Here is a 14,485-nt window from a genome sequence, read left to right on the forward strand (position 1 = left end):
GTCTCCGCTTACCTCCAAATGTTTTGGCACCCAAGCTTTCTGTCTACTTGCTTCCAAAAGTAACACTGACCCTTATGTCCACTCACCTCCAAAAAGCACTGGCCTTTGCGAATACTTGCATCATCAAAGCCAACATCAAAGTTTGTCATGACGAACTTTACAAATCTAGTTTAACTTTGAGTTACAGTCGCCTTCTCCAGTTTTCTCCCACTTCCTATATACATCCTTGACGAATGAAATTTTGCCTAAGTACATAGTGACGATGTAGTTCAACTGTGTGCTCAAAGATCTAAATTTAAATCAACTCCGAAAATCTTTAGGTTTCTGTAAGGAGACGTAACATTTATGGAAGTAGTCTCCGGTGTCAGGGATTTTTGGTAACAGGAGAAGCTGCGAAAATGGTGAGTTACTAAACGCAACAATAAATGGAAAACAATTCCAGCATTGCTCTTGAATCTGTGTTTGCTTTGGTTCGAGACCCTTTGGGATGCAGTAAGAGTAGTTCGTGTGAACAGCTTGTGAGGCGGAGTGTAAGGTACGAACAGCAGCAGTGTGAGTGAAAGTGTGTCAGAGCTGCTTCTGGGTAAAGAGAAATGTGAAAGCCAAATGTCTGGCAGAAATACAAGTAGATCTCTAATTATACTCCCTGTATACTACTCTCTCTCTCTCTCTCTCTCTCTCTCTCTCTCTCTCTCTCTCTCTCTCTCTCTGTCTCTCTCATATGGGGCATAACTACATCTCCCCCATATGTACATTTATACCACATATTGAGCGAGTGACTGTGTAACATATGGGTTCTCTTCCTGTTCCTAATGCACCTGTCTACTACAGGTTTGGTATTCACAGCACATCAGCCCACAGAGTCATGCTGACCCGGGATCAGTTTCTGTACAAGAGCAATCAAAGCTGCCAGAGTGCAGTGTACACTGACACACACACACGCACGCACACACACACACACACACACACACACACACACAGGTTTTGGTGTGTATATAGACAGCCACTGTTTTAACACAGTGCAGAATACACAGTCTACAATCACGCTGCACATCTGACATAAAACAGCATGAAAAATTTAAACAATTCTGTCCTGACACCAGACGTGACCTGTTCCAGGACAAGGAGTATGGACCTCATCTTCAGTAAGGTTTACAACCTGCCCTAAGGGTTAGTTTGTTTGGGTTGTTTGTCCATCTGGGATTTTTCCAAATATAAGCCAAACTGCTATAAGAAGAAACTTTATATGTATGAGGAAAAAAAATAAACATAAGAATTCTGTGAATTCTCCATAACAGAGTATCAGAAGCTTTTATAAGTGACAGCAATTAATGAGGACCTCATTATGAACCCTTAATGGAAAACAATAATGAAATATTCTTTCTCTATCAGAAGCACAGGAAAGAGCAAGAGTAGCTTTTAAAATTCATACAGCATCACAAGACACGCCTGAGAAAGCAAGTTCCGCCCTACATGAGCGCACAGAGAGTAATGATTGGCTAGTGTCACACTGATTGACGGTGGGGTGGGGGGGTGTTGTTTATTAAACCTGTACTTTGAATAAACGTGTACTTTAATCAGCTAATCTCAAAATGATGGAACTTGAACCCTACAACAAAGGTTTGTAATAACTCAGGTACGATAAACGATAATTCGAGAACTGTCACGTCCATCAGGGGCAGTACACCTGTACACCTGCAGAGGGCCCACTACCTCTTTGCTCCATTATTCGGAAGGTCGCTTTGAACTTTCTGCTTCTCTTTGGATTTAGTTTTTGATGTTTGGGATCATGTTGTGTTTGACCTTGAACTGATTCAGCTCAGATATCTGGATTTGGATTGGATAAACCTTGTGTATGTGGATTCACACAACATCAGTATCATCAAGTTCTGTCTGTTAGACCTGTAGAAAACTGTCTGTTAGACCTGTAAAAAAAAAAAAAAAAAAAAAAAAAACGAGTTCTTTTGAGTTCAGAGAAAAACCATAGAACCAAGGGTTCTGTGTAGAACCTAAATTTACAAGAAAGGGACTAACTATTCAAAGGAAATACTAATTTACACACACAATTCTGTCTAACAAAGATGCAATTAGTGCACAGTTCATCTCTCTTTATCTTGTACACACACACACACACACACACACACACACACACACACACACACACACAGAGAGAGAGAGAGAGAGAGAGAGAGAGAGAGAGAGAGAGAGAGAGAGAGAGAGAGAGAGAGAGAGAGAGAGAGAGAGAGAGTTGAGTTCCTGGTAGAAGCAGAAACTCAATTTGGGTTCTTGGGTGTGTGTTGAGGTCAGGTCTATTTTAAGAGCAGGCAGACAGACTGCCGGAGCCGACCAAGGAAATGATGGGCAACACACACACACACACACACACACACACACACACGTAAATCATAGCAGCATATGGTTTCTGACCTGGATATACACCAAGAAACCCCCAGAGTAACTGTGTGTGTGTGTGTGTGTGTGTGTGTGTGTGTGTGTGTGTGTGTGTGTGTGTGTTAAACCAGGTAAAAGAAACTGATGAAATATGTTACATTTATTCTGAAGTTTTTCTGAAGTATTTTTTTTTACTTTTAAAACAAAAGTTTGCTATGCCTCAGATTAAAAAACAAAACTCAAAAAACAGTAAAATGATTAAAATCAATACAAAAAAAGCCAGATTTAAGAAAAAATTTGTGCATTTGATATAAAAATATAAAATTTTTCAAGTAATTGTGATTTCTAATATCTAGATTGAATGACGAAAATGAGCGTGATCAGTTCACGTAGCATTGAAGCTAAACCAGTTACATAGTAAAATCTAATGAGGACATTATCTGATCTAATGTAGAGGTCCCTACATTATATTGTATATATCAATAGGATTATCTCATGGGTGCAATTTTCAGCTTGGTGTTCAAATTTATTCAGAGCTTTATATATCTATTAAATATTGTTATATTGCTATTAAAAACTTTCTGAACATTAACGATATTTTCAGATCCTGTAACCTTTACAACAAACCTTCCTGTATGTTCACAAGCACTTCCTGTCCTGTGAGAGATTAAATACTGTGGGTTCTGTATAAATAAAACGGATTTAACATGTAGGTTTGTTTTGAAATGCAGTGAAAAGTCCTCACATGCCTGTTTAATGTACTCGGTCCTCATAAGTACATTACATGATGACGTGCAGTGTTGTATAAAGTATTAGAATGCAATTCTTGAGTAAAAGTACAAGTATCGTACTAGAAAAAGACTTTGGTAGAAGTGAAAGTCACCTTTTAGAATATTACTCAAGTAAAAGTCTTAAAGTATCTGATATTTACTGTACTTAAGTATCAAAAGTAATTTTCTGATATTTAATGTACTTAAGTATTTGAAGTAAAAGTAAAAAGTAATATTTCAGTGATTTTCGGTAGGCATAAGAGGTTTTAGCCCTCAGTGAGAATTTAAAACAAGAAGAGTTTTATATTATATATTATATGACTACATAGTAAGCCAAAAGTTATGGTATTATTAAATGGCAAAAGTGGACACCAAAATTTTATGCATGATGTAATGATGCCAGTCTTGAATCAAATCAGTTCATGTATGTGTGCATTCTCTACAAACAGTGTGTCCAATGAATGCAGTCACTAATAAACAAATATTCACAAGACAAAGACCAAATCAATAAATGTTATTTTTATTTAGTATTGATATTGCATTAATATTTTGTTTGTGCTATCAACTCTGGTAATAAGAATAGTGACATTTCACTGCTTTTGGTTGCCGCCATTATAGATAAACGCCTCCAGCTCTGGCTGCGCGTGCACGCTGCTTCTCCGTAGAGCGTGCGGAGGACGTGCAGTGATTCGTGCGGACGTGCAGTGACACTCTAGGAGCAGTGATTCGCCAAACCTCCCTTATTACAGTCGCACACATTTCTTCTGATTTTATTTTGTAGTAACGAGTAACAAAGATGCATAGTGGAAATATAACGGAGTAAAAGTATACATTTTGTCTAGGAAATGTAGTGGAGTAAAAGTGAAAGTTGACATAAATTTAAATAGCGAAGTAAAGTACAGATACGTGACATTTTGCACTTCGTTACATTACAACACTGACGATATGTAAATGTGAGGGTGAAGAAAGGCCCACAGAGAGACGGGGTGTGTAGAGGCTGTTTTGTTAAGAGGTTGTTGGCAGGTGTGTGTGTGTGTGTGTGTGTGTGTGTGTGTGTGTGTGTGTGTGTTGGCTGGAAAGCGCTACTTCATTGTCAGTATTGATCCACATTTCTCTATAACTGATGCAATATCTGCGAGACCACAGAAGTCAGATTCTTCAGAAAAACGGTTACTATATTTCAGGTGAAGCTCGTTTTTTCTCTTGCTCTTGAGTGTGTGCTATAGCTAAATTAGCATGCAACATTAGCGGTGCGGTATATCCTGCGGGGAAAAGAGTACTTTTTTGCTTTCCTACAGTATGACGGTGCTCCATGAAGCACTCCCTCTTTACTTGTATGATCTCCCACAGAAAACCAAACACAATGAAGACCGAAAGAGAGAAAGTAACTAGAACCCAAACCTGAACCAAGATTTCTTGACAGTCATTTATTAATCTCAAGACTTAGTGCAAAATCTTAGCAGGGGATTTTTATCTTGTGACCTTTAACCCCTGAACGTGACTTTTTGACCTAGGAGGTTCAGGATGGCAATGGGTTAGATGCAGAGGCTTTTAAGAGTTCAGCGTTTACCCATTAATACTTTTCCCACTAGCTGATAAGAGAGCCAGTGTTTGGCCATGTTTCTGCACCTCTGCTATCGATTTGACCTGCAGCGATTGAGTCCAGTATGTGAGTAATGTCTCTAGTCTTTTATTTCTTAAATTACACCCTCGGGCTACATTCCAGTACTGTTTTTAACACACCCTCATGGACTTCCCCTATTGATTCAAGAGTGTGTGTAAACTGTCATACAACAGTGCTGGAGGGAAACAGCAGGGAACAGATTTTTCATCGGGAAGTCGCAGCAAGAGCGTCGCATTGACACTATCCATGTTGAACACCATGTGGGCGTCATATCGGCCTGCTAATCGGCTAGAATGCTAACAGGTTAGCTTCTTGAATAGCTGTAATTGTTCGGTAATTACCTTGAAACTTATCCTTAAAATTACACTGATTTGCTGAGGTCAAATGGTAGGAGTGATATTTGCATGTTAATGAACATAATTCACTAAATTATGTATTTTTATGGTTTTATAAATATTCTAGGGCTAATTTACTAGTAAAAAATATATACATGAATACATTTATTATTAAACACAGATTTTTTTAATGGCTTAAAAATTAAATTCAAGAAGGGAAAGTTTAATGTTATTGGAACTCGACCTAGTGTTAGGGTTAGAACTACACTGGGTTTAAACTGGGCAAATGCACAGATATGAAATTCTGTGCAATTTCCCCCGTGAAATTGCCTCTATAACGGAACTCATGAGTCATTATTTGTTTGGACATCTGGCATCTTGTCCATTCAAAAACCATTCGGTTTCTTTGTTTTTGACATTTGATTTTTATCAGAAAACTCAAACATCCTAAATATTTTCACCTCAGATAAGTCATCCTTAGTGTGTCCTCATAGTGTGTTCTAATGGAGAACATCCACAAAGTATCTTTTAAAGGAGAGTGTCCTCATAGTATCTATTAAAGGAGAGTGTCCTCAGAGTATCTATTAAAGGAGAGTGTCCTCAGAGTATCTTTTAAAGGAGAGTGTCCTCAGAGTGTGTTCTAATGGAAAGAGTCCTCAGAGTGTGTTCTAATGGAGAGTGTTTCTTAGAGTGTGTTTTTTTTTCCAGGATGTCCTCAGGAAGCACTTGTACTCATTGTGTCCTTGGAGAATGTCCTCCATTAGCAGCTAATTACTCAGTGTCTTCAGAGTGGGTTTAAGATTTGTCCTTGAAGATGTCCTCAGGCAGTGTGTTCTTACATCACGGTTCAAAACGAACACAATGTCTATAGTTTGAGTTTTATACTTAGGACTCAACTGTACAACTGCCAAAACAGGGGATGGAATCTCAGCACACACACAGTCCCCAGTAATGTAGTCTGTCAATTTTGAGCACATGAGACCATAAACAGTCACACACACACACACACACACACACACACACACACACACACACACACACACTTAACAGATGGCACCTCCCCTAAGTCCTGCTTCCGACTGTGTTCTGTGTGTTATTGTTGGACCTGGTACACAATGAGTCGCTCCTATGTACAAGAGCAATTCATCACAACACACACACACGTCTTCTCTTTAGAAACGCTTCATAGGTGTCCTGATCACATTACACACCAGATATAGCTGAATTCACTGATTGATTTGATAATTAAATTTTAAAGTGTGTGTGTGTCTTCACCATCCATCCGTTTATCTCTCAATTTTTATATCCATCAATTCATTGTCCTTTTTTTCTATCCATCTGTCTACTAGTTTTTATCAATCTATCCATCAGTCTATTCATCCATTTCGTTTTATTCATCCAACAATCCCTGTGTTTTGCTCATCCATCCATCCATCCATCCATCAACCCACCTAGCATCAACCATGTATCCACTATACCCTCCATCCTTTCATTTATTTATCAACCCATCTGACAATTCCACTATGTAACAAACACTCATTCATTATTTATTAACATTTTTCTATTTATCACCTATTTATTTACTCATCCATCTATCTACCTTTCAGCAATTTTTTCAAATCTATCCATTTCTCTCTGTAGCCAACATCTATTTATTTATCCAGCATTCCACCCATTAATTCATCCCTTACTTATTTATTCACCACTCACTCTATCCATCCATCTCTTTAACACTTATTTATTCATCCATCCATCTAAGGAGCACCTATTTACTCTCCAATCCTTCTATCTATCCATCTTTCTACTCAGCCCTCTATCTTATCCCGAAAGCACCTACATTGCAGGATGACTGTTTTTCACCAAGTGAATCTATCCTATCTAAATTAATAAATGGAGCATTGTACGGTTCATTAATGAGGAAACTCTCTCTCTCTCTCTCTCTCTCTCTCTCTCTCGTTCATCTATTAGACTGACAAGCTATACTCCTGCCAGGATCTTTGCCCCAAACCTGTGTGTGTGTGTGTGTGTGTGCGTGCGTGCATGCGTGCGTGTGTGTGTGTGTGTGCGTGTGTTGGAGTCCATCCTTCTAACCAATCACAAACAGATGCTTTGTATCAAACGAGGAAATTAAAGCAGAAAAAAAAACAAGTGTATGTTCAGTACCAAGCGCTTTCCTGTGCCAGTAGCAATCGAGCCAACCAGTGAGGTGCGACCACACACACAAACACACACACAAACACACACTATTCATTCTTCTCCTGAAGTTTCTACCCATCCTTGTTTTCTCCTCATCCTTTTCCCCCATGCATCCATTCTTTACAGCCATCATCTGTTTATTCATCCATCCCTTCATCACTTATTAATTTCATTTTATTCATTCATCAAACTATTGCCAATTTATTCATCCTTTCATCCATCGATCAAGCTATCACTTATTTATTCACCTGTTCATCCATCACCAATTTGGTCATCCATCCATCCATCCATCCATCCATCCATCCATCCCCTATTTGTTCCTCAGCCATCCACTGAATATATTCAATTTAATGTTCAGCTGAATGGAAATATTCACTTTATTATGAGTGAAGTTTAATAAAGTTTTTATATAAGAAACATTGTTTAAAATTTATTTTACACACACACACACACACACACACACACACACACACACACACACACACACACACACACAGGTTTCAGGTTTCTCGAGATTACAGTGTGGAAACTGGAGAAGTCTGAAATCCTCTCACATTCTTTAATTAATCGTCGACTGCATTTAACTTGAGGCAGAAATACCACACTGGGCAGCTATAAATGCAGCAGCGCGCGCACACACACACACAAAATTACAAAAATTTAGCACCCCGAGGTGACAAATTAGGGTTTTTAAGCACTTTTTAATTCCCTCAGTGCACATTTTAGAAGCAAAGACTCCAAGGGCTACATTTATTTAAAAAAATACAGAAATTCATACACTTAATTAATTTCTCCTCTGTCTCTCACACACACACACACACACACACACACACACACACACACTTCAAATTGTTCTGAATATAAGTGAAATTATTTCTGATTGATTTGTATCAAACATTCACACAAGTGAATTTTATTAATTTTATCCATCACTTATTAATTTCATTTTTTTCATCCATCAAACGTTTTCCAATTTATTCATTCTTTCATCCATCGATCCCTCCATCCATGCACCAATCCCTCCATCCCTGCATTAAACTATAACTTATTTATTCACCTGTTCATCCATCACCAATTTGGTCATCCATAAATCTATCTATCCATCCATCCATCCGTCCCCTATTTGTTCCTCATCCATCCACTGAATATATTCAATTTAATTTTGAAATCTGAGTGAATTTTATTTCAGTTTATCCAAAAAAAAGATATATATTCCTCTCTAGTTCCTGAAGAGTTTATAAATATAGTGCACTGCTCTCATGTTCACCCTCAATCCCATGATGCTCTTGGTGTCAACAGTGTTTATGATGAAATATTCCCATACAAATGTTCTGTACAATTTTATATACGGATTTTTAAAAAAAAGTCAATAAACAGGTAGAAAATTTACTTCAGTAACAATAAAAGTCATGAAAGATTTCAGTTTCCGCTTCTGACTGTAACTCCAGCTGTCACGAAGAAAGAGATTTTTTTTTTTTAAAAAAGAAGCAAAAAAGGAAAGATGAATGCGACAGAAAAGTGCTGCTGGCGTTAATCTCATGACCGCAGACGAACAGAAAACAGAAAATACGTCGTGGTTTCATCCTGGCCAGTTCGTACAAGCTTTCAGTTAGGAAGAGTAAGGATAAGAAAAAAAGAGACACTAATGTAATTTGAGAGGCGAAACACACGAGGAGTCTGTGAAGAATTTAATATTAAAAAAAAAAAAAAAAAAAAACATTTTGTGAAAACTGCTAAACATGAAGGAAGTTAGTTTCATTCAATTAATTATTCCATTATTTTTACATCTTTGATATTTAATTAACAATTAATTACTCACTCTCTCACTCACTCATTTTCTACCGCTTTATCCACAATTAATTACTAACTTTACACAACTTTATTACTAACGTGGCATCATAATATTTAAAAAAAATCCTTTGTTTTTTTATTAAAGATTTAAAACTTTTCAGCGCAATAGGAACTATTAGTCATATGAGGAGGAGACAAGAAGGTCAGACAGTAACTAACACACATTAACACACACACTAACATACACATTCCCCTTCTCCCGCAGAGATCGATGGAAAATCAAACTCTTTTATTCCTCTCCCGGAGATATTTTCAGCCAGTCAGCAAAAAAATGATGGACAGATGGACCGAGTTTCAGCTTTACACACACAAGCACACTGCACAAAAGGTTTACTGTTCACGGTTTAAGTCATATGGTTTCCACAAGCTTATCTGTGCATATTTGGTCCCAAAATAATGATGACACCAAAAAACAAATAAGTCAGTCAGCGGCACTTCTGTCGACCGCGTTGTCCAAAATTATCCATGTTTACATTCGCTAATTTGTTTCTGCTCAAATTAACAAACCACCCGTTTCCACTTTTCCTCTCAGACAGAAGGTATACAAATGTGGGAAAAACAGGTGTAGGAAAACAAAAACATTGAAAAAAAAACACAATGTTAAAGTAACAATGTTAAAGTATCATTCTAGCACAATTTAAAATAACATTCCCGCGCTAAAACGATGTTACGCTGCTAATTAGGAACACAATCATTTAAAGATGGGTGCGAATACTTTGATATATAAAGTGAATGATATTTTTTTTGTTGCTTTTTTTCTTCTTTACTTCAAACACCTTCATCTGAAACGTGAGGTTCTTTTCATAAATCCCATCCTTTAGCGTTTGATTGATGGTTCCACGTTATTGAATGATGAAAATACGAACAGGTGTTTTGATTTTAGTCAATCAAGTAAGATCATTTCAAATAAACGTAATTTTGGATTTTAAATTTGCAAATGCACAGATATGGATGTGTTGTCCTAGATAGCGAGTCTGGAAAAAAATTTATTTTATGCTGAATTTTTATCTTTATGTAAAGTAAACGTCCGTTGTTAACGTCGCAATACAAAAAATATAGAATTGAGCTGAACTGAATACTGTTACTAATGAAAAGATTTACAAAGTAAACAGCTTCTCTCAGCATATTACAAAAACTGGTTTAATTAGAACCTGGAAGCAAAATCACGTAGTAACGTATGTAAGCTTTGCTAACCATGATTAGCTCTAATTCACCATTAAAAATTTTATATTCCCAGAAGCTGCTATCACAAATTCATAAGAGTTCACAGGATGAAAATTGAACTTGCTTAAATATTTTATGTCTGATTGATTGGGATAAATTACCAGGAGTAGAGTTTTTTTTTCCCAACACGATTTAATGACTAGGATTATATATCAGGAAATGAGTGCACAACGGGCGAGCTCAGACAAACAACAAATCCGTCTGTGTGTGTGTGTGTGTGTGTGTGTGTGTGTGTGTGTGTGTATACAGCTTTCAATCTGCCTGAATGTCTCTTTATTTTTCTCAGTTTTTATCCTCATAAGTCATTTGTAGCATCTGAGCCAGGCTAATTCTCATGCTAAACATCTTTACGGGTAAAGCTTTTAGAGATACGCTAAGCTTTTCTCACACTTTGTACTTTGTCTCAGTGAAGGTTAACCCAGGCGCTAAAATCCTGAATATCGTGACTTGTAAAATCCCAAAATCTCAGTCGATCTCAGTCTTTTAGAATAGATATAGCCCAAGACCCCTTCCACATCTTCAGGGAGGTCACACAGATGTGCTGAATTTCATCATGTGGTTAATCACAACAACAGTGTAGAAGCAGTAATCATTTTTGTAACCTAAATAATCGACTTCTCATTTGTAAGTCAATTCAAAATACATTTTTCATTGATTAACACTCAATATTAACTCCATTAGCACATCCGACCCCAAATTATTATTTTTTTAATAATTCCTTTAGTGGGTAGGTAGTGAGAAATGGAAAATAAATAACTAAAAAGTTACGGTGATAGTGAAATAATTAGCAGGAATATTTACAACAGATGTGACCGTTAATTTTTAATAAAGGACTCCATTATTAATTTAGCCAACTAGCATGTAGGTTCTATAATATGTACAGACAAACCAAGCTTCTGTGATGGTGCATATGACCAAACATTAACCTCAGAAATTATGATTAATCTTGCTAGCATGTAGCGGTTACGTTACATATACAGACAAAGTAAAGTATCTGTACCAGTGCAAAACTGTTACACGTCAGTGTTTACTTCAATTCTTGCTAAATTACTCATAAAAAGACAATTTTAGTGTACAGTATATACTATTTAGCTACTGTACCTGCAATTTCACAAGTTGTAAATGTAGCTAAAAATTTCACAAAAACACTCAAATTTCTCAACAGGAAACAAGACTGGAAACAACCATTGTTTTCAAACGTTTGGAAAAAAAGGGAAGTTTGTATTGTTTTGTCAGGAAACAGGAACGTTTACCTCTGTTCAGTCTATCAGAGGTGGCTCAAGCAACGTCAGCTCAGGGTTAACTCACAGCCTCACAATGTGTAAAGATTTTAATGAGCCATGTGTCAAATATAAGAGATTAACATGAGTCTTGGGGCTTAAACTGCAATATGCAAAGGACAAAAATTTCAGTTATTATTTTAGCTTTCAGAATTCATGTTCCATCCGTATCTGTAAAAGTCTCTTAGCTTTCACATTTATATGGTGAATGATTAACGATCGACCTTTTTCCAAATAGCCGCTGGGGAAAAAGGGAATTCTGGAGATCTGTTTATTGTGCTGACCGATTTGACCAGAGAAACGCACTCAGGGACAAAGTCATCAGTTATTCAGCAGGACTGCAGGTCCATCAGTGGTCATTTTGAAGCCACAGGAGGATTATGATGTCTTTGCACACACACACACACACACACACACACACACACACACACACACACACACACAGTCTTGAAAGTTATTGACCCGTGTCACCAGGTGCTTCTTTTATCTTCCTGTTAGAACAGATTTAAATCCCAAAAACAACCCTAAAGTCAAATCGAAGGCTCCTGTTCAAACAATTAAAAAATGTGACACAAATCAAATTAAAGATACCGTTTTTAACTTTCTCCTTGTGCAGAATAATTCAGCCACATTACCCTATCTCTATCCCCCCATGCTAATATTCAGATTTAAAGAGTTTCAAAATGAGCTTTGAGATTCTATGATTAAGTTTTTTAGATCTTAGCTATGTGTTAGAAATGGCAGGTTTATAGATATCAACTTACTCATCCAAGTGTACACACTTGTGTTGAGATTTATTTGGCTAAATTTTTCAAGCATGATAGCATGTTAGTTCACCTTAATCAGATCATTTTATTTCTGTTTTGTAAAATGCTATATCAGTTTTGCTAAAGTTAAACATTTGACAAATATATGTTACAGTATGTTAACTAAATATTTATTTTAGCTTCTCTGTTATTTTTTTTAGCTTCAAACACTTTGCTTGCTTCAACATGGTAACTGTTTCACATATTAGCATACTAACCTTTGTTTACAGCAGCTATTATTCTGTCCTCTTCTTGTAGATCACTTTCAGGATCTTCTTTTCTGAAGTCTTCTGATGCATCCTCTATTATAAGAGCTTTCTCTCATTTAGCTAAATGTCGCTAGTTTTCTGTGATTAATGACATTAATCTGAGGTGATTAGCTGCAGGAGATTACATTCAATTAGAACTCGTTAGGCCATGAAGCAAACTGATGACCTGTATGCACATGTATAATGAGTCAAAGTGGCAGTGATAAAGTAGAATACTATGTGACAGATGCAAGAAATCTTCTCTAATACTCCGATATTTTTATATCTACAGAGATATTCCTGTCTTACGGGTTGTTTAATATTATTAGCTCAAGAAATAAATTCTTTTTGGCATTAGAAAAATAAATTGCGATCGCAGACTTTTAAAATGTAAATAGCAGCAGTACAATATTTATAATAATGCCATCTGGATGGTTAGCAAGCTAATCTGGTTGTTTATGCTTCACAGAAAATGGCTGATGTAAACATAAACATGTTACACTTGATTTTCAATAGTTTAAAGTAGCAAAAGCACTTCAAATGGATATGAAATATGTAGCTAATGGCTAAGGTTAATGGCTAAGGCTAATCCTATATCAAGCAAACATCATAGAGAGACAAAGTTTCTGTGACAGAGGAAATGAGACAAAACGAAAATAACGACTCCGAGTCAAATTATGATTTAGCTAGCTAAATATGAATGTCATTGACATTTTAGCTCAGAAATGTCAAAATTACGGTGAAATTAGGATTTCAGGTTAGCGCATAGCTAGCACATCTTTCATATAAACAAAGTAAAGGCACAGAGTACAAGAAATAAGGGAGAATTTGTGGGGACGCTCAAAATTTACCTCAGATGTCTTGCTAGCTGTTAGCAGTAGCTCATAATCTATAAACTAATCTAGAATAATGTCTATAAAAAAAAAACATTAGCATGTGGCATGTTTCTGAACAGGACAGAAGAGAGTGACGGCAGTGAATTATGGCACTGACCTGAGCTCAATAATAGAAAGAAAGAGAGAGAGAGAGAGAGAGAGAGAGAGAGAGAGAGAGAGAGAGAGAACTAGAGAAACGCCCACTGGCTTTAATTTTCTCATTTCCATCGTTCACACGTTTATAATGAAAAGAATGAAACATTTGAATGTTGGAATTTTCCAGCTTCATTATAAAAGCTCACTATTTATTGCATGCAGACTTTCTGCCCAAAGCTTCAATGCCTTTTTAATGTTGCTTAATGGTGGAGCTACTGCTGATTGTACAGTCTGTCATCCGCAGCTCTAACCTCGGCAACACACACACACACACACACACACACACACACACACACACACCAGCAGATAAATTAAAACAGAATAAATAATGTAAATTATGTATTTTCTGGAATGTTTAAACTGCTGTGCACTGTATTAAAAAAAAGCTAAAGTTGTTAGCTTGTAGTATGTGTACTGTAGGTCTGTGTTTGTGTGTGTGTGCGCGCGTTTGTGTGTGTTTCTTTGAATAGGTATAACATTGCTTACATATGCTTCACATTGCTTCAACACCACCTGATAAACATTATTAAACTCATTTACATATTCATGACTGATGAATTAATTACAGATTCTTAAAGTTAATACATATACATCTGGGGAAAAAAGGGTTCCTCAAGGATAAGATAAATTATTTATTGGATAATGAAAGTTTCTCAGGGTCTCACAAAACTGTCTGTTTTAGCACCAAGGCTTGCAACATTTATCCAATGTCTTGTGATAGGTTGGAAA

General features: G+C 36.6%; 1 long non-coding RNA gene across 1 annotated transcript in view; it reads right to left on the bottom strand.

Annotated features, from left to right (window-relative positions):
• LOC125138427 overlaps positions 1-12,851 on the bottom strand; it is a 28,937-nt gene extending 16,086 nt beyond the window's left edge. The window contains exon 1 of the long non-coding RNA XR_007143405.1: positions 12,696-12,851. This is a non-coding gene — a long non-coding RNA (uncharacterized LOC125138427). The remainder of the gene's footprint in view (positions 1-12,695) is intronic.
• Positions 12,852-14,485: the final 1,634 nt, after the last annotated feature.

This window comes from Tachysurus fulvidraco, chromosome 7 (assembly GCF_022655615.1).
Source record: "Tachysurus fulvidraco isolate hzauxx_2018 chromosome 7, HZAU_PFXX_2.0, whole genome shotgun sequence".
Lineage (NCBI taxonomy): Eukaryota > Metazoa > Chordata > Actinopteri > Siluriformes > Bagridae > Tachysurus > Tachysurus fulvidraco.